A 24,420-nucleotide genomic window follows, 5' to 3' on the forward strand; every position below is an offset into this window, starting at 1 on the left:
CGAGTTCCAAGTGGGTGCGGCTGAAAAAAATTAGTTCTTACTTCCATCCTTATGCTCATAGTAGGTTTCCCACCAGTCCTTGATGTGGGGGGTTGCTTTGAGAAGTGCAAAAGTGATCTTTTCCCGATTGGAAAAATCATGAATGAAAAAATTATCCTTCTAGCAGGTTTAACCATTTATCTACAGTGTCTGCATCTATCTGACCCTCAAATATGGGAATGTGAAAGTTAACTTGTATCTTAAAGGGTGTGGCGCTTCCAGAGTAGCTGCCAGAAGTAGATGCATCGCCCTTGGGTAGTCGCTCAAGGATCTGGGCAAAGATGTCCATCATCACGTTTCCTTGTTGCTCAAGGGCTTCTTCGAGCAAGATTTTGATAGGATCTCTTGCCCCCTCGTCTTTCTTTTCATCCGCCATAGGAGGCCGTCGGGATTTGCGAGGCTGGTCTTGCAAAGGTTCGACCAGTTCAAGCCCTAACTCCTGACATCCCGACTTCGTTGGGGACATGCAAAGAAAAACAAAGAAAGAGCAGACTGCTCTAATACCACTGATCCAGATTTAAACAAGAACGCAACAAATTACAGATATAACCATAAATACAAAGATGCAGTAGAAATAACACTTCATTTCATTAATATCAAATACTGAAATATGCTTACAAACAGAGTGGAAATAAGACCAGCTTGGGCAATGGTAGCTTATCTCTGAGAAGAGATGTGCAGCTACATGCCTCTCAACTATGTTACAATGAGGCTCCAAGGTTTATTTATTATTGAGAAACAATGGAAAACCCTAAACATCCAAAAACCTAACCCTAGGAGATGAAGCGCCAAACTATGGGCCTCGTTTGGGTAAATTGGTACATCAACTTCCCGGGGTCATAAGTTTGGCATACGATCTTCGTTTTATGCGCAAAATACCTTGTTAGAAAGATCTAATCGAGGACTACAACTTTTGAGTGAGTAATATCAATCTACGACCCATGTTGCTCCCGATTTTCCCAAAAAACGTTGTTTAGGGCCTCAAAACGGCTCCGTAAGTTTAGGACTCAAAAAACTGCCAAGATAGTAAATTGTGATACAAATAAGGAAATTTAAAAACTGAAAGAAACAATGGTGGGGGTCCAAGTGGAATAGGCGAGTGGCCACCAATATCCACCTGGATCAATCATCCCCAGATTGACGGGTAGATAGAGATCGTGAACAAGTGGCTGGAGGAATACATGCATAATTATGTGATGGGGCAGCAGAGAGCATGGGTGAAGTGGCCTCACCTGGGGGAGTTATGCTACAACACCACCTACCATATGTTGATTGGTATGTCTCCTTTCCGAGCTCATTATGGGTATGGTGTTTTTTTTGTTAATTTTTCTGACATGGTTTTTGGAGATAACAGGGCCCCTGGGACAAAGGATTGGGTCCAGGAGAGCTAAGAGATTTTCGGGGTAGCAGAGAGCATGGGTGAAGTGGCTTCACCTGGGGGAGCTATGCTACAACACCACCTACCATATGTCGATTGGTATGTCTCCTTTCCAAGCTCTTTATGGGTACAATGCGCTTTCTTTTGTTGACATGGTTTTTGGAGATAGCAGTGCCCCTGGGGCAAAGGACTGGGTCCAAGAGAGCAAAGAGATTCTCAGGGCTCTCAAGGACAACTTACAGGTGGCACAAAACCAATAGAAATTGTACGTTGACAAGCACAGGGTGGAGAGGCAGTTAAGGTAGGGGATATGGTCGACCTTCGTCTTTAGGCCTACCGACAATCATCACTAAAGCAGAAGGGGGACGAGGAGTTCAAGCCCTGCTTCTATGGGCCTTACAAGACCACTATGAGAGTCGGAGAGGTAGCCTACGAGCTGAAGTTGCCACCTGAGAGCCGGATTTATAATGTGTTTCATGTCTCTTGCTTGAAAAATGCATTGGGACAATAGGTTATAGCAACCACTAAATTGCCTTCCTTGGATGATGAGTCACACTTGGTGCTGACACCAGAAGCCATTTTGGAGACACGGGAAAGGAAGTTGAGGAGTAGGGTCATCTAGGAATACTTGGTTCAATGGAAGTATTTGCCGGTGGAGGATGCAACTTGGGAGAGTGAACAGATTTAACAACACCCAGCTTTGAAGTTGCTTGAGTTCAAGCAACATTTGGGAGGGGAGAACTGTAATATCCCTTCTCAATAAATTTTGCCTAAGGAGGAAATTACCCTTTTTTGCAATTTTGGAGGCTAATACATTTTTTTTGGACACCAACTAAGGAAAAGCAGGTCAAATTATTTTGTTAGTTGAATGTGGGGGCCACAGCCACATGGAATACACACCCCATCAAGAGAAGTTCGAATGGCTAAGGAAAATTGACTTGTTGGATGGAGGGACGCACATGGGGCAAAGGGAAACTAGTATAAGTCTGAGGAATGGAGCAACTATTGGAACCTTTTGACATTCTCTCATTTACCTTTGTTGCTCAAGTTGTTTAGCTGGGTTACAAGTGCTGTTGAGCACACGAGTTTTCCACGGAGAAGACTCAACCTTATCTTCGGTGGACCTTGAGTGCCACCCTAGGAAGGCATCTCATATCTCAGTGGAAGGATTGTGGGGAGTTCGTAGTACTATTCAACCAACTTGTACTCCAGAGGGGACGCAGAGGCCAACTGTTACCAGCTAGTAGATCGCTCCTAAGGGTGTTTGGGACTGGAGAAATTGAGGTGATTTCACCAAAGGGGAGTTCACAATTTGTGAAGGTTTTTGGAACTGGAAATTGGTGCTTGGAGGGAGGCCGAAATCGTTGTTGCTGGGCCTGCGCAGGGGGTCACTGGGCAAGTTTTTGTGGGGCTTGGTTTAGCCTTCTTCTTGTTAGTTTTTGTAGCATCGGATGTGTTCTAGCCTTGAAATTTTGTGGAGAGGCTAGAATACATGAGATTCCAAAACCCAGAAATTGTTTTTGGAAATTTTGTCTAGAAATGACTTAATTAGATTATTAACCAATTTTTAAATATTTCCTAAGTCTAAACTTAGGGAATATGGTTAATTAATCAATATTAATTAAGTCAAGGTGTGAATCATCTAGAAACTCACACAGATCAATCTAGAGATGACCCTAGCCATTGATTAAGTTTTAATCTTGGCCGTTGGTGCTCCAACAGAGGGTTATAAAAGGGGATCAATGTGGTGATGGAGAAGGCACTTGTGAGGTTTGATTTTTGAGCAGATCGATTTCCAGAGCAGCAACAATGAGTTGCCAGAGAGAGAGAGCTAGAGATTGAAGCAGTGAGAGAGGGGCAGAGACAATGAAGTCGGAGGAAGATTTCCAGATCTGGTGAGTGCATTCACAGAGAGGCAGAAGAGCCACAGAGAGGTTGACGTTGGGGCAGCGCGGTAGCCTGTAGAGGTAATTTTGATTATGTTGGGGAAGGCCGAGTTTCAGTGCCAGAAGTTGGATAGAGGTTCTAAGGGCTAGGAGGGACATTTTCCCAGACAACGACATACCATAGTTTTAAAAAACGACCGTTTCAAAACGGAAACAGCCGAGTTGGTCCGTTCCATTGCCCTCCAGAGTGACTCGGTACAAACAACGGCTCGGTTGGCCGAGTCAGCCATGACTCGACCGAGTTTGGTCGTTTCCCGTACTGACTCGGCCGTTTCCCGTACTGACTCGGCCGAGTCACAAACAGCGGCCCCTAACCCACTAAAACAACGATTTAACATTATTTTAATGAAATTTTAAGGGGTTTGTTGATTGGTTTGGACTTCAAGATGTTTTATGAATTAGCTAAATGTTATTTGGGGTCCATTTCCCCCTCTCAAACCCTATTTAACACACTCAAATGCTCTCTACTATTGATATGCGATTCAAATTTCATGGTAATGTTAAATTCTTAAAGTAAAAGTGACGTTCTCCTTAATATTCATTTTCATCCTTTTACTTAAATTTTTAACATTACCATGAAATGACTCAGGATGTTTGAGAGTGGTTTCGGCCTCATTGGATTTCATATATAGAAAGTAGAATTTCATATTTCATTCAGAATCCAGCAGACTTATCAATTTTTCAGGATTTCAGGATTGGAGGATTGCAATGTTTCCATTGAATTTTGTCATGTATTAGTGTATGGAACTCGTATTTAATCAAGAGCACCAATCCCTCTATGTACCTTGATGTTAGTGACATTGGTTGTCGAACTCCTCTGGGATTCGCTCCCAAACTAGGAGCTTCTGAAAATGTCGCTCCCGCTCCCATTTTCCCTCCTGCTCCCAAGTAACACAAAGAAGAGAAACTGTTTGGATAAAAAACGGTTAAATGATCCAGTTTATGTCCAATACAACCTCCGGCTCAGACGAAACCATTTTCTGAACAAAAGACCTGATTCAGATCCCATTGTGTTGGAAGACATTGATCCAACATTAGATTGGGTAGTGGAGAGTCGTCCAACAGAGTTTGATCCTGATGAGGATCTTGATTTAGATTTAGATATCGAGACATCAGTTGAACTTGAACATGCTGTTCAGTTGAATGCAGATCCCAATCCACTAGCCTCAGTCTCACAGCTAGCAAGGACTCCAGTTGTAGGTGCTTCCTCTGCTCAGCCATGACAGAAGCGCGGTCGCATATCTACTCTATCTCAGCTTGCATCTGTTGCAGTTTCATAGCTTGCTAGTGGTACCACTTCTACAGCTGCAGTTGGAGATGATGATGATGAGGAGGAGCCATGGGGCCCCCTGTCTGACTCTGATGATGATCCAGAGATTGATCGACATGATCTTGGCTCCTCTGGCAGTAGCTACTAGCCAGTAGCTGTAGTACTAGTACTGGAGTTTGGTCACAGTTTACTTTTGTTGTAGAGGCCATTTTTAGCCTCCTTGGTTATGTGTTTTTTGTTTTGAGTCTTTGATCATGTATGACAGTTGACTATGTATTGCCATTGGGTACCATTTTGATATAATGGATTGGTCCATGAGCCTAATTTGATCAATATGTTGTCTTCCATCTATATTATAATGTTGTGCGTTTGGAAACATGAATGAAAATCTTTAAAATTATGTTTTTTAATAAAAAAAATAAATATTTAATGTATTTTTTACAACGATCGAGTCATTGAAATCGAGCCGGCCGAGTCATTACTGTTTCGGAGTTAGAGTCGGAGTCGATCCTCGGCCGAGTCGGAGTTTTAAAACTATGCAACATACTAGACAGCCTGAGGAGAGGCTGATCTAGATTGAGCGTAGAAGGGACTATGCTAGGGTGAGACAGAGCCAATGTAGAGGTAGTTTGGACCACTGTTGATAATATCGGCGATATTCGAAAATATCGCGATATTTTCGGCAAAACGATATATCGCCGAGAAAATGTCGCGATATTTTCTGTTTTGAAAATATCGCGATATTTTCAAAATATCGGCAAATATCGGCAAATATCGGAAAATATCGGCAAAATATCGCGATATTTTGAAAATATCGGCAAAATATCGACTATATTTAAAAATCTGAAAAAATTATTTTTTATGCTTGCCGATATTTGCCGATATTTTAGCCGATATTGCCGATAAGATATTTTCTGGACCCTCGCCGATATTTTGCCGATACCGATATTTTCAACATTGGTTTGGACGACTCACTTGGAGCTGCAGTTAGAGCCTGTATTTGCTTGTGGGGTGAGGAAAATTCCTCACTAGATTTTTGCCAGTATTTTTGACGCTGGATTGCTAGTATTTGACATCCAGTTTGTACTTAGATTATTTCGCTGTTGCTTAATAATAAAACCCTCAGTTGCTGCACCGATTTTCCCCAGTTGGGTTTTTCCAGGGACTTTTGTCCAAAAATAACTTTGTTATTTTTATGTGCGTGTGCTAGCATTTCTTCCAATGTTTATTCTTCCGCAGTTTTATTTGTGTAGATTGCAGTGTGATTTATTCAGTATTTGCTGTAGCAAACAACAAATAAATTGTTAAATTAAATTAACAATTAGGAGAATAATTTCCAGTTGCTGCAATAGGATTCCGGTATTGGAATTTTCACACTTGTGTGAGAACTTCTCCTATTGTACAACCATAAATTTTGGGGGCATCTATCCAACATATTAAGGAGAGATAAGGCACATTCAACAACATAGAATCTAGGTGGGACACAATTTCTTGGCTCGAAGGGCATAACATAAAATTAGGTAATTCCGGGAGGTCGGAGTTAGACCAATCCCTTTCTGGGTTTTGCTGAGCTATATTTCAGGAGCATACCCCTAATTTTGCTGAATTTTTGGAGGTGTTTTGGGTCCTCAAATTCGAGTTCCCTGCAATAGTAGTGCAGAAATCTTGGGTGCAACGCACAACTAGTTCTGAGCAAATTTCGTGGGGGAATTTCCAACCACTCTCACTTGGGTATTTGCTTGCTTTTACAGCAGGCCCAGGTGCACACTTTCCAGCACCCGTTGTAACCAATTTTCAGATCAATAATAATAAAAAGGCTCAAACTTTGTTGTTGCAATATGGTTTTTGACTTGTGCCTATTTGTGGAAATGTTTACAGAAATTAATAATTGTTCAATGAGTTGTTGCTTGTGCATATTTTTGATATTTCACTTGATATTTCCATTAGGAATATTACACTCAGATCTCCAATTTCATTCAGTTGATAAAGAGGGCAACAAGCATTAAATTCTGAAAAACAATGAACCAAAACCTTTGAAACCTTGTCAAAAACCCAAAGACTTCAGGAGTTAAGAGGGAGGAAGGTTCTAGCTCCCAGAGTTGCTCCAAATTGTTGGTTGTGGGGTCATGGAAACGTGGTTGAGAATAGAGGATAGATTGGGAGGGGCTGGAAACTTTGGCCCATGGAAGGAGAGAATTATGCTTTAATTGGAGGAAGTTGAAGTGTGGGATCTTGTTAAAGCAACTGTACAAGCACCCACTGATCTAGCTCAGTTGGTGGAGTTCAACAAGAAGAATGTGAAGGTGTTAGTGTCAGTCTTTCCAGCCTTCCTACAGTGATCAAATATGCTCTTACAAAGTGGTCTTAGAGTGTCAAGGTCAAATTTTGTCATTTCAGTGAGTCTTCAAGCAAAATTTGGTCACTAGGCATTAGGCCTAGGGTTCGCCCAAATGTCAGTCTATGTCATCATTCAGCTGAGTGTATCATCATTCAGAGGGTTGTCATCGTCATGTTAGTATCTAATGGGTCATTTTACATCTTGTTCATGCTTCAGTTGTGCCTAGGCAAGCTCATTTCCCTCTCCTAGGGTTTTGAAAGCTAATTTTTCTTGGATGGTCAAACCACCGGCAAAACTTGTTTCCTGATGTTCATACACCTTCCCCTATCCTTAAAGTACCTTATCAAACACTCCCCATCCCTTAGATCCGCCAAATTCCTCATTTTTGTACAAACCCTAGTTTCTAGCTACAACCTGGCAATTTTCTAGGTTGGGCCTGTGTTTTGCTCTTTTCGACCCCTTCCCCTCACTCAATCACTGAGATTCCACTTTCCCCTGCTTCCTAACATCCCTCCCCACTCCCACAAATTTCCCCAAGAATTTAGAAGACCCCTATCCCCTTCATCTCGCTCCATTTCGACAAAATTCCTTGCTTCACACATCGGGACAAGTCGCACTCAAATGATGTTCCAGAGCGATCAAAGATGAATTTTGGAAATCTGAGAGAGGTTTTTGTCCATAACATGCCAAAGAAGAAAAACCTCCTTCACTTTTTGCACAGGTGTCATGGTTTTAGAGAAATGCGAAAATTACAATCGCTGGATCCAAGGAGTTTGGCCAAGGCACAAAAATGGAAAAAGAAGCCAAATCCCCTCCATATCTTGGCTGAGGCTTCATTCAAGGATCATGATACTCATTAGCCTCCTCCTGGCAGCAAACTCAAGAAATTTTGAGAGTTTTGAGGCATTTTTGGCATTTTTGAGAATTTTACAGGTTTTGGCCATTGGAGTGGTCTCACCCCGCGCGCGACCACTCGGGGGGACAGCTCAGAATGAGAAAAACTTTGCATTTTTGGAATTGTCATGCAAAAATACACTTGCCTATGCATGGGGTCAAATTTTTATGGAGATTTGGGCCTCCAAAAGCTCAAAATACATGCAAATTTTGACTTTTTGCCCCTTTTTTGAGTTGCAGAAAGCTGCCTTGGGAGAAATGACTTTTGAGGGGTCAAATCAACTCCAAATTCAGAAATTCCAGTGGGGTTGGAAAGTAGACTCATAGACCTTTCCAACAAGCTATCTTGCACCTGATTTGGACACCAGGAAGGCCTTCAAACACAGCTGCCAATGTGCGCGACCACTCCAAGGGAGGGGCGCGACCACTCAGGGAAATTTCACCATTTTGACTATTTCGGCCTGCAAAACACTGTTTTTACTTTGGTTGACTTTTGATGTATGTAAATGATGGATTGTTGGGTAATTTTCATGGCACATGGATACATTTACTCTCCTTTAACACTTCTAGAAGTTTCCTTGATGTAAATAGTGAATATTAAATGCATGGATGGGTTACCTAAGTTTTAGAGGCAAGTTGTTTTGACTGCCTATTATCTAGTGCTCAGTTTAGAATTAGTTCAAACTGCTCCTAGGAAGCTGAGCTCGACCCCTAGAGGTGGGGAAAGGAGTTAGATGATCTATATTATGCCTTCTCTTGCTCATTTTCATGGTTGGACTCTTGAGGGAGAAGCTCTATTGTATATTTTACTTGTATCTCTGCAATTTGAGGAAAAGGAAGGCCAGGGTTTTGCAAACATCATTGTGGATTCTTGTGGATTATTGTGTTGATGGTGTGTTTCCTACTTGTCATTGTAAGTGTGTTTATGTGTTCCATCTCTTATTCTATTGCTGCTAATTAAACAAAAGAAGTGATAAAGTTTGAATTCATGCATGCCATGCTCAGCTTTCAATTTTGTTTAATATTTATGTTTTCCACTGTCTAAAGAGGATTCAAAGTCATTGTTTGCCCTCTTTAGCTCCCTCTCTTTCCTCCTTGATCATCCATCTCAGCTTAAGGCATCAGCACAAACTCCTACCTTGCCCCAAAGACCCACCTGCAAAAACTGAACTCAATCCCCGCACCCTGAATTGCACTCCCTCCAATTGCCACCAAAAACCCCAAAAAACTTTAAATCAACCCTCCTTATCAGTTTACTAGCCTAATATCAGTGTTCCTAATTGGGTCAGCTCATCCTATTGAAAGATCTACCGAGTTTGACCGGAGAGAGCCTTCTCATACCCCGTAGGGCTAGCTACGAGGTGAAATGGTTTGATGTTGCCTTGAAGGTTTACCTTCTTCAGCCTAGGGTGAAATCTCAAGCGCTAACATAGAAAACTGTACATTGAAAGCTCTGTTCCAGCACTCAGCACTCAGAAATATTAGGTAATTCCGAGAGGTCGGAGTTAGACCAATCCCTTTCTGGGTTTTGCTGAGCTATATTTCAGGAGCATACCCCTAATTTTGCTGAATTTTTGGAGGTGTTTTGGGTCCTCAAATTCGAGTTCCCTGCAATAGTAGTGCAGAAATCTTGGGTGCAACGCACAACTAGTTCTGAGCAAATTTCGTGGGGGAATTTCCAACCACTCTCACTTGGGTATTTGCTTGATTTTACAGCAGGCCCAGGTGCACACTTTCCAGCACCTGTTGTAACCAATTTGCAGATCAATAATAATAAAAAGGCTCAAACTTTGTTGTTGCAATATGGTTTTTGACTTGTGCCTATTTGTGGAAATGTTTACAGAAATTAATAATTGTTCAATGAGTTGTTGCTTGTGCATGTTTTTGATATTTCACTTGATATTTCCATTAGGAATATTACACTCAGATCTCCAATTTCATTCAGCTGATAAAGAGGGCAACAAGCATTAAATTCTGAAAAACAGTGAACCAAAACCTTTGAAACCTTGTCAAAAACCCAAAGACTTCAGGAGTTAAGAGGGAGGAAGGTTCTAGCTCCCAGAGTTGCTCCAAATTGTTGGTTGTGGGGTCATGGAAACGTGGTTGAGAATAGAGGATAGATTGGGAGGGGCTGGAAACTTTGGCCCATGGAAGGAGAGAATTATGCTTTAATTGGAGGAAGTTGAAGTGTGGGATCTTGTTAAAGCAACTGTACAAGCACCCACTGATCTAGCTCAGTTGGTGGAGTTCAACAAGAAGAATGTGAAGGCAAAGAGGATCCTTCTAGATGCCATCAAGGACCATTTATTCCCACTTGTTTCCGGGATGAGATATGCTTATCAGATGTGGAAGTCTTTGGTCTCTTTACACTAGGGTTCTAATGAGAACAAGAAGATGCTGTTGAGACAAAAGCTACACAACACCAAGATGACCAAGACCGACAATGAGACCTCTTTCCTCACTAGGATCTCACAGGTGAAGGATGAGTTAGCTGCAGTTGGAGACGCTGTTTCAGAGGAACAGTTGGTTAGGATTGCCTTAGATGGGTTCACTAAGAAGTGGGGTGGTTTTATCCATGGCTTGGTGGCCAAAGAGCATTTTCCTAGTTAGACGAGGATGTGGGATGATTTTATCCAAGAGGAGTGTAAAGGGTGGCAACAAGAGTGGTGGGGTAGGTGAAGAGGAGAGTGTTGGTCTTGGGGCAAAGGGCAAGAAGAAGAAGGTCAAGAAAGGGTCTTCTAGTGGAGCAAAGCAGGAGAAGGGGAAGGAAAAGGCTAAGGAGGACATGAGCAAAATGAAATTCTTTGCTTGTGGGAAGATGGGTCACTATGCTGTTTAGTGTCCCAACAAGAAGGGTAAGAAGAAACGTTGAGTTCCAGTGTCAGCTGATGTGGATGATTTTGCGGCTATATTTGATTTAGAGTGTGCTTTGGTGGTGAGTGTAGCCACTCATGTCACATCTTCCTTTGCATGGTTCATTGACAGTGGAGCATCCTGCCATATGACCGGAGTTAGAGAGCACTTCACGAGGCTTTTAGAGGATGATGTTGATTTGAAGGTTGTGCTTGGAGACAACTCCAAAGTTAATGCGGCAGGAGTGGGGACAATTTCATTTTCGAGGGAGTCATTACCTCTTCTGAAGGTGACATATGTTCTTTATGTTCCGGGGTTGAAGAAGAGTTTGATATCAGTCTCTAGCTTGGAGGACAGAGGGTTTGAGGTACTGTTCCAAAAGGGACAAGTGTTGATATATATCCCAAAGAATCCAATATCGACTCTGCTCATGTGATTGGAACTAGTAGTGGGAGACTATACAAACTTATGTTTCACCCTCTTAGAGCTATGGTAGCACAGACTAGTAGCAGTGAGTTATGTGAGCTATGGCATAGGAGGATGGCCCACTTGCAACATTGAGCATTTAGGATGTTGAGGGAGATGGTTACAGGTTTGCCTGACTTCAGCACAAAGCATCATGATGTGTGTAGGGGGTGTGCTTCGGGAAAGTACACCAAGTCATCTTCCTCGAGCAGTGACAATAGAGCTATAGGTATCCTTGATTTGATTCATTCTGACGTATGTGGTACTATGTCCCATGTTTCATTGAGTGGATATGAGTACTATGTGACTTTCATTGATGACCACTCTAGGAAGACCTGGATTTACTTTTTGAAGACCAAGGATGAGGTCTTCCAGAGATTCCAAGAGTTTAAGGCTCTTGTGGAGAATCAGATAGGGAGGAAATTTAGGGTGTTGAGATCATATAATGGGGGTGAGTATACTTCCATCGAGATGAGGGAGTTTTGTCGGAGTGTTGACATCAAGAGGGAGCTCATTGTGCCTTATAACCCCCAACAAAATGGGGTGGTAGAGAGGAAGAATAGGACCATTGTGGGTGCAACTAGAGTAATGTTGCATGATCAGAGTTTACCTTTCTTCTTGTGGGCCGAAGTGTATAATACTGATGTATATTTGCAGAACATGAGCCCACACAGAGTCTTGGGGAGCAAGACTCCTAAGGAGGTATTTATCGGCAAGACGCTAAAAGTTGGGCACATCAGGATATTTGGGTGCCTTACATATTCACACGTCCTTGAGGGGAAGAGGACGAAGTTGGAATCCATTGCAGAGAAGGGTATCCTAGTGGGTTATAGTGCGACCAACAGGGCCTATCATATATATCTTCTTGCACAAAAGAAGATTGTACTGAGGCGGGATGTGAGATTTGAGGAGGTCTCAAGAGGTTGATTAGGTAGAGCAACATGCTCCTTAGTAGGGGGCCACAGTACAGGTTTTAGGAGCATTATGTGGTACATCAGGGTCGGGAGGTTCACCTTCTTCAGGGGCGATAGGTTCACCGAGTACAGTTTCACTTGGTTCGGGATCACCTAGGGCAGGCTCATCAAGCACGGTATCTTAGAGTTCGGGATCTCCATTGGTTATAGTCGATCCTTCCTCGTCAGGAGGAGAGGCACCAGTGGAGGATTTTCCCATACCACCACAGGAGACTACTGCAGGGAAGAGGAAGCCAAGATGGTTTCAGGAGACCTTGAAGGAGGCTCAGGAGGTAGTGGGGAGACCCATGTGGTCAGTGAGGGAGAGCAGACCACTAGAGAGGTTGGGTGGCTTTATGGCAAATGTTGTGGAGACAAAGCCAACTAGTTTTGAGGAGGCTGCCAGTCAGCAGATTTGGAGGGATGCCATGGTGGAGGAGTATGCCTCTATCATGAAGAATGATGTCTGGGAAGTAGTGCTACATCCTGAGGGGAAGTCAGTGGTGACTTCTAGGTGGCTCTACAAGATCATATATGCAACAGATGGCAACGTGGAGAAGTTCAAAGATCGATTTGTGGTGTGGGGGTTCTCATATGTAGAGGGAGTTGACTATGAGGAGACCTTTGCACTAGTTGCTCGTTATACTTCCATTAGAGTAGTGATATCTATAGCAACTGAGATGGGATGGAGGATTCACCAGATGGATGTGAAGACCACCTTTCTTAATGGTGTTATACAAGAGGGGGTGTACATTGAGCAGCCTGAGGGCTTTGAGCTGCATGGGAGGGAGTCTCATGTGTGTATGCTTAAGAAAGCTTTGTATGGACTGAAGTAGGGACCGAGGGCATGGTACGAGAGGATAGATGCCTACTTGCAACAGATGGGTTCCCAGAAGAGTGATGTAGATCCGAACCTATATTTTATCTTGGTAGCCGACGATCCACTCATTCTGGTTTTGTATGTGGATGGCTTGTTTATTACAGGGGAGGATAGACTCATCTAACACTGCAAGAGAGATCTTGCTTCAGAGTTTGATATGACTGATATGGGGTTGATGCATTACTTTCTGGGGTTGGAAGTTTGGTAGGAGGATGGGCATATTTTCGTGGGCCAGGGTAGGTATGCAGGTGATATCTGGAGGAGATTTCGTATGGAGGGTTGCAGGCCTATGGCTACTCTTGTGATCACCAATTGGAAGAAGCTGCATGCTTTTGATTTTGAGTTGGTGAACCCCACTTTGTATCGATAGTTGATCGGTTCAACACTAGATCGGATATTTGTTTTGCAGTCAACCCATTGAGTCAATTTATGATGGAGCCTAAGAGACTCAGAGAGTACATTGGGTGGCTGCAAAACATCTGTTGAGGTACTTACAGGGCACAATGGATTATGGTTTGGACTATGTCAGGTATGATGGAGTTAGATTGATTGGTTGCACAGACTCAGATTGGGTTGGCAGTGCTAGTGACCAGAAGAGTACCTCTGAATGTTGTTTCTTATTGCGCTTAGTAGTTGTGTCATGGTTTAGTAGGAAACAAAGGTTAGTGCCATTGAGCAGCGCAAAGGCAGAGTATATGGTAACTAGTCAGGTAGGGTACAAGGCATTGTGGCTTTGCAAGATGCTTTTTGGTTTATTTGGTCAGATGTTGAGACCAACTACGATATACTGTGATAATCAAAGTTTTATCAAACTCTCTGAGAATCCAGTATTTCATGACTGGTCAAAGCATATAGAGATCAGAGACCGCTTCATCAGAGACTGGGTTTAGCGAGGGGCAGTGAAGCTTGAGTATATATCCACTGATGAACAGGTAGCAAACATTCTCACCAAATCATTGCCAAGGGGCAAGCATGTATTTTTCAGAGATGAGATGGGAGTGGTGAGCAACACCTTTCACGGTAAGAGGGAGTGTTGAAAATAGTACCAAGGAGAGGCTTTTATCCCTTTTAGCCTAGTGAACACATTAATGACTTTTGTCTCAATGACATTTATGAGTTATATTAATGTCATGAATGGAAAATGTACTTAGAAGTGTTGTACCATGTTCTTTTTCTAATATTAAAGTCACTTGTACTTTATAAAGTGACTTCATGCTAAAAGTGCATAGTGTACTTTTCTAATATTACAGTGAGGTGAAAAATCACTTTATGAGATAAATTAAGAAGGTACACAACTTGAAAAAGGTACTAGAAGGCTTTTAAGTGATGGGGCCAATGTATGAGGGCGGTCATTTGGGAGAAATGATCTCAACACACATCTTGAAATTTGAGGATGAAATCTCAACCATTGGATCCTAGGTTTATGGATTCAATCTTTTCTAAGGAGATAAAAGAGGAAAAGGGAAACTCATTCTTCACTTCACACTTGAGAGAGCATGAGGAGAAGAGAGGAGAGAACAAAACTTCAAGGAAGGGAAATTGCAGACTTGAGAGAAGGGCTCGAATTCCAAGGAGGAGACTGTACAAACAACATGATTTTCTAGGAGAAAGAGGCAGCACAGATTTTGAGAGGCAATAGCACAAAATTCGAGGAGCTGGGCATGCTTTTTGAGTAGGATTTGGGCACGAGTTTTGTGGAAGAAACAACTCAGTATAGGCCTGAAATTCGAGGCACAAATTTTGGGACAGTCAACTACAGGTGACGTGAAAATCAAGGAGGATTCCAACTGTTGTGAGGCATGAAAATCAAGGCAGAACAGGCACCCTTGGTCACAGAAATCGAGGCAGATTTCAGCGCTGTTCCTGAGGCAAATTCTGGGCACATAAATTGAGGAGCTAGGCAGGTAATGTAATGCTAAAATTCTGGGCACAAATTTCAGTGTAAATTTGATTTTTCAGTGGGCACACATTTCATTTAATGCTACATCAATAGGGAGATAAGTACTGTGGAATTTATGTACTTATTTAAATTTTCTCAAATGTACTAGATCATAGGTTTAGGAGCTCAAATACTTCAGAGAACTAGTTACAATCGCATGCAAGGGAGGGAAATAGGCAGTCATTTGGAACCTCAAAGCAATTATTTGTAGGAATTTACAGGGTAATTTCCTCAGACAGAACACCAAAAGGACACCGCTCACAACCAGATCGCAGATCAATACACCAGTATTTTGACGTGGTTAAAACCCTCAAAGAGGGAAACAGTCCACGGCCTGAGCCAACACGGCCACTTCAGGCAATTTATTAATCAAAGAATGAAAATTTACATAAGCTTCTCTCATGCACGGATTACCCTACAAATGACCCTCCATGCGCTTTAAATAGAATTCATGGACCAATCGGGTGTCAAGCCACGGATCAAGTGTCGGTAATACCGAGGAGAGAGTGAACCATTGGATCACTACATATCGTGACCGTCGGATTGTAAGTTACAAAATGTACAACGGTAAAGAAACACACTTTACCTAACTCTATACCTAACTCTACACTAGACCAAGTTGTACTTAACTATTTCCTATGTGTCAGAATATCCTAACATCCCCCCTTAAGAACAACTTGGGATAGGATTGAAGGATTTACAAATATGACACAATAGGAGAAGGAAGGAGGCACTAGAGCCTATCCCCCCTTAGTGACAACTTCCTGAACTCCAACCATAAATCGAAGTTTAGTGGACTTCGCCTTTGTGAGAGCCTTTGTGAAGATGTCTGCAACTTGATCATCTGTTGAACAATATTGCACTTCAAGAACATGGTCGTGAATGAGCTTTCTGATGAAGTGCATGTGCAGTTCAATGTGTTTGCTGCGCTGATGTTGGACTGGATCTTTGCATAGCTGAATGGCACTTTGATTATCACACCAAAGTGTAGTCGGATGCTGCTGCTCAAAGCCAAACTCTGACAGGATCTGACGAAGCCACAAGGCTTCCTTACTAGCTTCTACGGCACCACGATACTCTGCTTCTGCTGATGAAAGAGAAATGGCACCCTGTTTCTTGCAAGCCCATGTAATAGGTCCTGAACCAAGAGTGAACACATAACCGGCAGTAGACTTCCGATCATCAGGGTCACCAGCCCAATCGGAATCAGTGAAACCAACCAATAGAGGAGATGCTTTGGCACTGTAATGAATCCCAAACTGAACTGTACCTTGAACATAACAAAGTATTCTTTTAGCTGCTTTCCAATGACTTTCACGGGGGTTTTGCATGAACCGAGCAACAAGGCCAACAACAAAGGAAAGGTCAGGACGAGTATGGGTTAGATACAAAAGTTTTCCTACAAGTTGACAGTATAAGGTAGCATCAACTTCAGGAGAAGTACAAGTGACTGAGAGTTTGACTCCAGACTGAAAGGGAGAAGGGGCTGGCTTACAGTCTTCCATGTGAAAATGACGTAGAATATCACAAGCATACTTGGACTGGGAAAGGGAAATACCCTCCTTGGATTGCAAGACTTGAAGATCGAGAAAATAGTGTAAGTGTCCTAAGTCTGTCATTTCAAATTTCCTTTTGAGGCTAGACTTCACATGGTTTATAAGGTTGGGATCACTACCAGTAAGGATAAGATCATCAACATAAAGAACAAGGATGATAAGAGAGTTGCCCGCTTTCTTGGTGTAGACAGTATTGTCAGAATGACACCTAGAAAAGCCAGATTCTAAAAGAAAGCTATCCATTTTGGCATACCAAGCCCGAGGAGCTTGCTTGAGACCATAAAGGGATTTCTTAAGTCGACAAACAAGGCTGGAGTTTGTTTGTATGAAGCCAATGGGTTGTTCCATATAGATTTCTTCATGCAAGTCCCCATGCAAGAAGGCAGATTTAACATCCATCTGATGGACTTCCCATTTGAAAGAGGCAGCAAGGGAAAGAACAAGGCGGATAGAGTTCATTTTGGCAACAGGGGAGAAGGTTTCAGTGTAGTCAATGCCTTCAACCTGTGAAAAGCCCTTAGCAACAAGACGAGCTTTATGTTTATCAACTTTCCCATCTGGTCCATACTTGGTTCTGTAAACCCATTTGCATCTAACAAGTTTTCGTCCCTTTGGTAAAGGAACAAGATCCCATGTATCATTTGCCAATAATGAATGATATTCTTCATTCATAGCTGCTTCCCAATCTGGATGGCCTGAAGCTTCTGCAAAGGTGTCAGGATCATAATTTACTGGAGCTTGAGCCAGTAAAGAAGAGGCTCTCTCGAACTGAGAACGTGTGCGTCGCTGATCTGTAGGATCACCGGCAAGATCACCTGCTGCATCTCGAGTAGCACGAACCCATTTTGGAAGCTCAGGAGCTTAAGGAGGATCCTGAGATGGTGGGGGAGGATTGTCATCCTCACTTTCATCATCTGAAGAAGATATGTTTTCAAAGGTAGAAGAGATAGGGAGAGGTGGCACATCCGTTGGACTAGGCTCGCAGGCCGATATATTTTCATCAAATTTTACATCTCTTCTAATGATAACATTTTTGGACTTAAATGGAATAAGTCTATAGCCTTTGACATCTTCAGAATATCCAACAAAAGTACATTTTTCACTCTTAGGTTCTAAAGCTTTATGCTTTTCATCTGGAATATGGGCCCACGCTTCACTTCCAAAAACACGAAAGTGACTTACATCTGGTTTGATTGAGCTCCATGCTTCTTCTGGAGTGATATTCTTTAAAGCCTTAGTAGGAGTGCGATTTATTATGTAATTTGCACAGTTAATTGCTTCTGCACAGTTGATATTCTTTAAAGCCTTAGTAGGAGTGCGATTTATTATGTAATTTGCACAGTTAATTGCTTCAAAAACTAAGACCAAGTCCTTTAGATTGTAGCATACAATTAGACATTTCCTTTAAGGTACGATTCTTCCTTTCAGCTACACCATTTTGTTGTGGAGTATATGGAACAATATGTTGCATTTGAATTCCATTCTCAGTGCAATAGTTGATGAATGTGTTTTTAACATATTCTCCGCCATTATCAGATCTTAACTTAAGAATTTGATGTCCAGATTGTTTTTCAACAAAGGCCTTGAAGGCCAAAAAAGTGTTAAATACTTCACTCTTGAGTTTTAAGAAGTATACCCAAGTGCGTCTGGAGAAATCATCAATGAAAGTTAAGAAATACTTGCAACCAGAGAATGACACAACTGGAAGTGGACCACATAAATCACTATGCACAAGCTGTAAAGGGGCTGAGGCGTGCCAAGAGGCACGTTTTTCAAAACTGTCCCGATGATGTTTTCCGAGTACACATCCGGAACAAACACCATCTCTGCAAGATACCATAGGAAGACCTGTCACCATATTTTCTTTACATAGATGCTGAAGGGAGCGATAGTTTAAGTGACCAAATCGCTCATGCCAAAGTTTGCTCACTTCATCGTTATGAGCAACAAATACTGAGGGAAGATTTGATGACCCAAAGTTGTGAAACTTATACAACCTTGTAGAATCATCAGCAATGCCAGTGGCCAAAATCTGTTTAGGATCTCTTAAGTCCTTGATTACAACATCATGAGGTGAAAATTCAACGATTTTACCTTCACCTGAATGAGTTATCTGATATACAGATAGAAGGTTGCAGGATAAGGTTGGAACACATAATACATCATTAAACTGACCATTGTCTAGATGAACAGTTCCAGTCCCTACAACATTAAGAGATCTATCATCACCAACATATATATTTTTGGTGTTACAATCATTTAAAGAAGAAAACATGGCTTTGTTTTTGGCCATGTGATAAGAAGCTCCAGAATCAATGAGCCACTCATGAGAATGAGAAGAAGAAGATACATTTAATGCATAGCCAGACCGAGATGCTTGACAACCACAAGCATAAAGTGCCATTCCTGAAGATGAAGTTGAAGTTGAAGATTGCCCCAAATGGATGTTATGCTTCTTCATTGCTGCTTCCAAGGCTTCCATCTTTTTAAAGCATTTTGATTCTAAGTGGCCATCTCGATTACAAAAATTGCAATGTCTATCAGTCTTCTTCCCTTTGTTTTTATTTATCTTATCATTTTGTTGAAATGATTTTTCATTTTGGGGCTGAAATTGCTTAGGACTCTTGTTTGGTTTAGGACCATTCTTTTTAGGATATGACTTCTTAGGATTCTTTGAATTTGGTTGCTGCTGGGCGGCTAACGCTTTCTTGGAAGAGTTTCCAAGATTAAGAAGACCAAGGTGTAAGAGTTTTTCTTGTTCTCTTATTAAAGAATCACAAAAAGAGTCAAAGGAAGGGGGCTTGTAGTCTTTTCCTTGAGAAATGAAGGCTTCTCTTGTAGAATGGAAGGTGGAAACAAATACAGAGTAGGCTGGTCCCAACTTAGTAAGGATGGAATAAATAAGGTTACTATCTTCTTTCTTAACCTTAACACCTTCCAAAAGATATCTAAGGGTCTTGAATTTAGACAAGAAATCTTCAATGCAAGAAAAATTATTAGGATCCAATGTAAGCAACTCATTTTCAAGTTGATGGGCTCTAAGTTCATTTTTAATCCGAAAAACTTTATTGATTTGTTCCATTGCTTCGTGAGGAGTTTCAAGTTCTGCAATATGGAATCTAAGATCTGGAGAAATAGACATTCTTATCAAACCACGTGCTTGATCTTGTCTATTTTCCCATTTAGCAGCCTTGTCTTCATCTTTCGGTTTCTTTTCTTGGCCTGTGGCTATTCGGTAGAGACCTTTACTTCTAAGTAAATCCTCCATGTAGGACAACCATTGGAAGTAGTTGGTGCTGTCAAGGGTAACTTGGTATTGACTTTCCATTTCAACAGAAACTGAAGCTGAAGATGCTGAAAATAAGTGTTCCAATGGATAGATCTCGAAAAATTAGGCTGGTTTAAAAAAACGGCTCTGAAAAGGCTTCCGGATGAAGAAGTTATGGCTTTTTGAAAAAAGTTGTTGAAGTTGCCGACGAAGTGCGCGAATGTGCGGAAATGAAAAGTCCGCCCCCACAAAATGGAGACTTGAACCCAAGACCTCTACTCTCTTAAAATAGCTTTGAACCAATTGATCTATACAAAAAATTTGAGAGAGAGAGAGAGAGAGGGGGGGGGCTTTGGATTGCGTGCTTGCCTTGAGAAAGCTCTTTTTCCCTACAAAACACAAAACAAACAAAACGAACCTTATGGCTCGAAGTTAGCTTTAGCCGAGAAACTAAATATTTTCAAAAATGAACCTTGAGGCTCAAAGTTAGCTTTAGCTGAAAAACTAAATATTTTTCTCAATGTTTCTGATTTTCCGAGATCACACTAAGGTGCAGGGAAAAGAGCATACGCATGAGAAAAATCCTTCCTTTCTGTTTCTGATTTGCCCAGATCGCACAGAGTCGCAGGGCAAAGAGCATACGCAGAAATGAAAGGTATAGATCCGGTTAAAAAAAAGCTAAATAAACTGAAACCGAAATAAGCAGAGAGAAAATAATAGTAAACTGCAAATAAACACTGTATACCTCCAGATCTTAAAAATGACGCAACGAGGGCTACCGGAAACCTTTTCGCGTGAAACGAAAGGGGTTCCTCACTGGAACAGATGCTCCGAACACAACAGAGCAGTCCTCTCGGCCCGAAAGCAGTCAGAAACAGCAGATCTAGGAAACGATAGTCGGATGCAGTTCTACCGGCTTCAGATTTGGATCACCAACGGACGTGGCCCTCAAATAGCTCTGATACCATGTAGGAATTTACAGGGTAAGTTCCTCAGACAGAACACCAAAAGGACACCGCTCACAACCAGATCGCAGATCAATACACCAGTATTTTGACGTGGTTAAAACCCTCAAAGAGGGAAACAGTCCACGGCCTGAGCCAACGCAGCCACTTTAGGCAATTTATTAATCAAAGAATGAAAATTTACATAAGCTTCTCTTATGCACGGATTACCCTACAAATGACCCTCCATGCGCTTTAAATAGAATTCATGGACCAATCGGGTGTCAAGCCACGGATCAAGTGTCGGTAATACCGAGGAGAGAATGAACCATCGGATCACTACATATCGTGACCGTCGGATTGTAAGTTACAAAATGTACAACGGTAAAGAAACACACTTTACCTAACTCTATACCTAACTCTACACTAGACCAAGTTGTACTTAACTATTTCCTATGTGTCGGAATATCCTAACATCCCCCCTTAAGAACAACTTGGGATAGGATTGAAGGATTTACAAATATGACACAATAGGAGAAGGAAGGAGGCACTAGAGCCTATTTTATTCGGGGCTCTTTCCCACCCAAGTGGGAATCCGGTCCTATAGTTTTGAAACGTTGGGCCCAACATGATAGGGGATAGGGAGTAGGAATCTTCATTAGCTGTTGGAGTGGAAATGGGTCTCTTGGTCATCGCTGGGGCTATGATGCTTTGAGGTCATCAGATGTCCTTTTCACCATCAAGACTCATAAGAGCCCTGTTTGGCCTATCCCAAACATTCACAGGGTACCATTAATTCACAACATGGATATAGGAGAATCAATAGATGGGAGATAAGGAGGGGGGGTGAATCAATATTTTGTTACTTTTTAACAAATTTTCACTTAACCTTGAAACTGAATTCACATCACATAAACAATTATCCACAATGTATGAACACAAAGATCAAAGTGAAAGTCCAAATTTGAAGAAGAAACACTTGAAAACAATCTTGTATTTATTACAACCATTTGTGAGGACACCAATCCTCGTAACCACCAACTTCCAACAATTGCAGGCTCCAACCTATTAAGGAGATGAAGACACCAATCCTCATTAATCACCAACTTACAACTTTCGTAGGCACCAACCTATAGGAGATTTTAGTCCCCTAGCTGAGCTCCAACTCAACAACTTCGTAGGCACCGACCTACAAAAGACTCCAATCTCCTCAGCTGAGCACCATCTCAGCAATTTGTAGGCGCCAACCTACTTCAGTTTGTTCCAAGGCCGAATAGGAGCTTGTAGCTGAAGTAAACTGCAGACTTGCTGTGAGTTTTTCAAGCCAGGCAAAAGCTAAAAAGTAGAGGGCTGAGATAAAAGAAAAAGGCCAGAGACATGTAGCTAAAGTGCCACAACACTTTTCCAGTGGCTTAACGACTGTGACATAATCTGACCTGTAGTACAAAATTGAGCCAAAGTAAAATGTTTTACTTGTGACTTTTCTGGGTTATCTAGCTAAGTATTCTTGATGTAAGAATTGGATACTATTTGTGTAAACCTGGAATCAAAGAAGGATAATTTTCGTGTGAAGAAAATTTATGTCAGGGCCTGAATGTATGGTAAGCCAATATGCAGATCTATAGGCTAGGCTACAATAGTGTGTGAATAGAAGAGGACTGAGTTTTTGAAAGAAGGCTGAACCTCTAGCACAAAGAAAGACAACAGTATAGTAGGTTCTTGTGGAAGTATTGTATGAAGATTTTGTGTGAAGAACTAAGTCAGCCACAATAGTATATTAATTTGGCAGCTCAGTGACAAATTCCAATCATTGGAATAGATTCTTCTTTCTGAGAGGACCAAAATTGACCCTTGAAGCATTGGATTCAGATAAGGGGAAGTGTATTTTTGAAGTGAAGCTTACTATGACACATTTGATCAAGTTGGCCTAGATACTAATTAGCCCTCCAACGCCTATAAATTAAGGTCACCTCAAGCTCATTTTGACATCAACTCAACACAAGCATCTCTTTTCTATTTGGTTCAATATTTCTGAAAATTGCAGGTCATCTCTTCACACGTGTGAGCAAGAGGAAGGAGAAATTTCAGGGGGCTGAAATATGCTTGGACCAACATTTTGACTTGGGTTGACTTTTAGAGTTTGGGCATGTTTTGACTCATTTTGAATTGGGTTTTTGGACTGTTTTGGAGGGCCGAATTTCTTGGCACAAAATCGAGAATTTTTGGCTCTTTGATTGTGGTTGACTTTAGACTTGCAACTAGGGTTTTGACTGCCTTTGGTTTTGACTTTGACCTAGTTTGAAGGAGAATTTTGGGACTGTTTTTGAGGCACTTTGACCAGCTGATCAGGCTGCATTTTGTGACTGTTGATTGAGTTTGTTTGGAGGACTGTTGCCTATTTGCTGCTACTACTGTTGACTTTGACCAGATTGGATTTTTGGCTCGTATTCTGGAATTTGGTTGGTGTTATTGTTGGATAAGTGAATCTTTGAATTTCTTTCTTATTTATGGACTTGGGCTCATTGTACTCTCTGTTGAACATTTTATGACAAACTAATAGAAGAATAATTTCAAAGGATTTTCCCCCTTTTGGGGTTTTTTCCTTGTCTTTAACCAAATCGGTGTTTCCTGTTGATGTTTTGATTGTCTCCTATTGTCATTGCATTTACTGTTCTATCTTTAGTTACTGAATTGAATTGGAAGAATTAATTGTTACTGAAATTGCTTATTGAAGAATTGAATTGGGCTAAAGTAATTGAAATAGCATAGAGCAGTGGAAAAATTAACACAGTATTGACAATGACCTACAACAATAAGTTTGAAGAAACCGTAATTGCAGAAAGGAAGCTTTAATGATGAGTATTAGTTACCAGGTGGGCAGAGCCCTTCTTGATTAGAGATGAAGAGTTGATGTATTGTAGACCAAGTCTGATGAACTAAGTCAAAAGTTGAAGAGCAGAGAATTGCAGTGTACAAGCCAGGTGGCTGTAATCAAGGTAGAAGAAGCAAATCTGAAGATTGCGTGGTAGAGTGACGATCATTCGAAGCAGGAGAATTTGTTGAGGACCTGAAATTGTTGACGACAGAACCAAAGTACAACTTGAAGCTCAGTTGGTGCTCAACTGGGGGATTGGTGTCTCCCGTAAGTTGGTGCCTAAAAATTCATTGAGTTGGGGGATTGTTGTCTCTTGTAGGTTGGTGCCTACAAAAGTTGTAAGCTGGTGCTTAGAAAGGATTGGTGTCCTCTTTGTGACATTGTATCAAATTGAAATTATTAAAGAATTTTTTTTAAGAAAATCTTTGTGTTCATATATTGTTGATTGATTCTTCTATATGATTTTTGTTCAAGAAGAAAATAAGTTAATAATTGGTGTGATACTGATTCACCCCCCCCCCCCCCCCCCCCAGTATCACTGTGTGTTCCTACATGTTCCTATAATGTTGAAGTAGATTATATGAGGTTGAGAAGAGAAAATATAAGGCTTAAAGAGCAGTTGCAGACCCTTGAAGAGAAGAATCACAACATTGATGAAACAAAAGTTGTCCTCCTAAGATCTCAAGCAAAGGTAGCAGGGAAGAGAGAAGAGATGTTGACAAGTCAGCCAAAAGAAAAGGTTGAGGATTATAAGAATCTAGAAGCAGAAGTTGAAAAAAAAACAGAAAGAGCATGTTATGAATAAAATATATATAAATAATA

The 24,420-nt window shown here is 41.4% G+C and overlaps 1 protein-coding gene across 1 annotated transcript in view; it reads left to right on the top strand.

The window, feature by feature from the left end:
- The window catches only part of FRO1 (NADH-ubiquinone oxidoreductase-like protein), a 115,061-nt gene that overhangs the window by 76,977 nt on the left and 13,664 nt on the right, over positions 1–24,420 (top strand). The window lies entirely within an intron of this gene.

This window comes from Pinus tabuliformis, chromosome 8 (genome assembly GCF_031772625.1).
Source record: "Pinus tabuliformis cultivar Carrire ecotype Pingquan chromosome 8, CPIR1, whole genome shotgun sequence".
In the NCBI taxonomy this organism is placed as follows: domain Eukaryota; kingdom Viridiplantae; phylum Streptophyta; class Pinopsida; order Pinales; family Pinaceae; genus Pinus; species Pinus tabuliformis.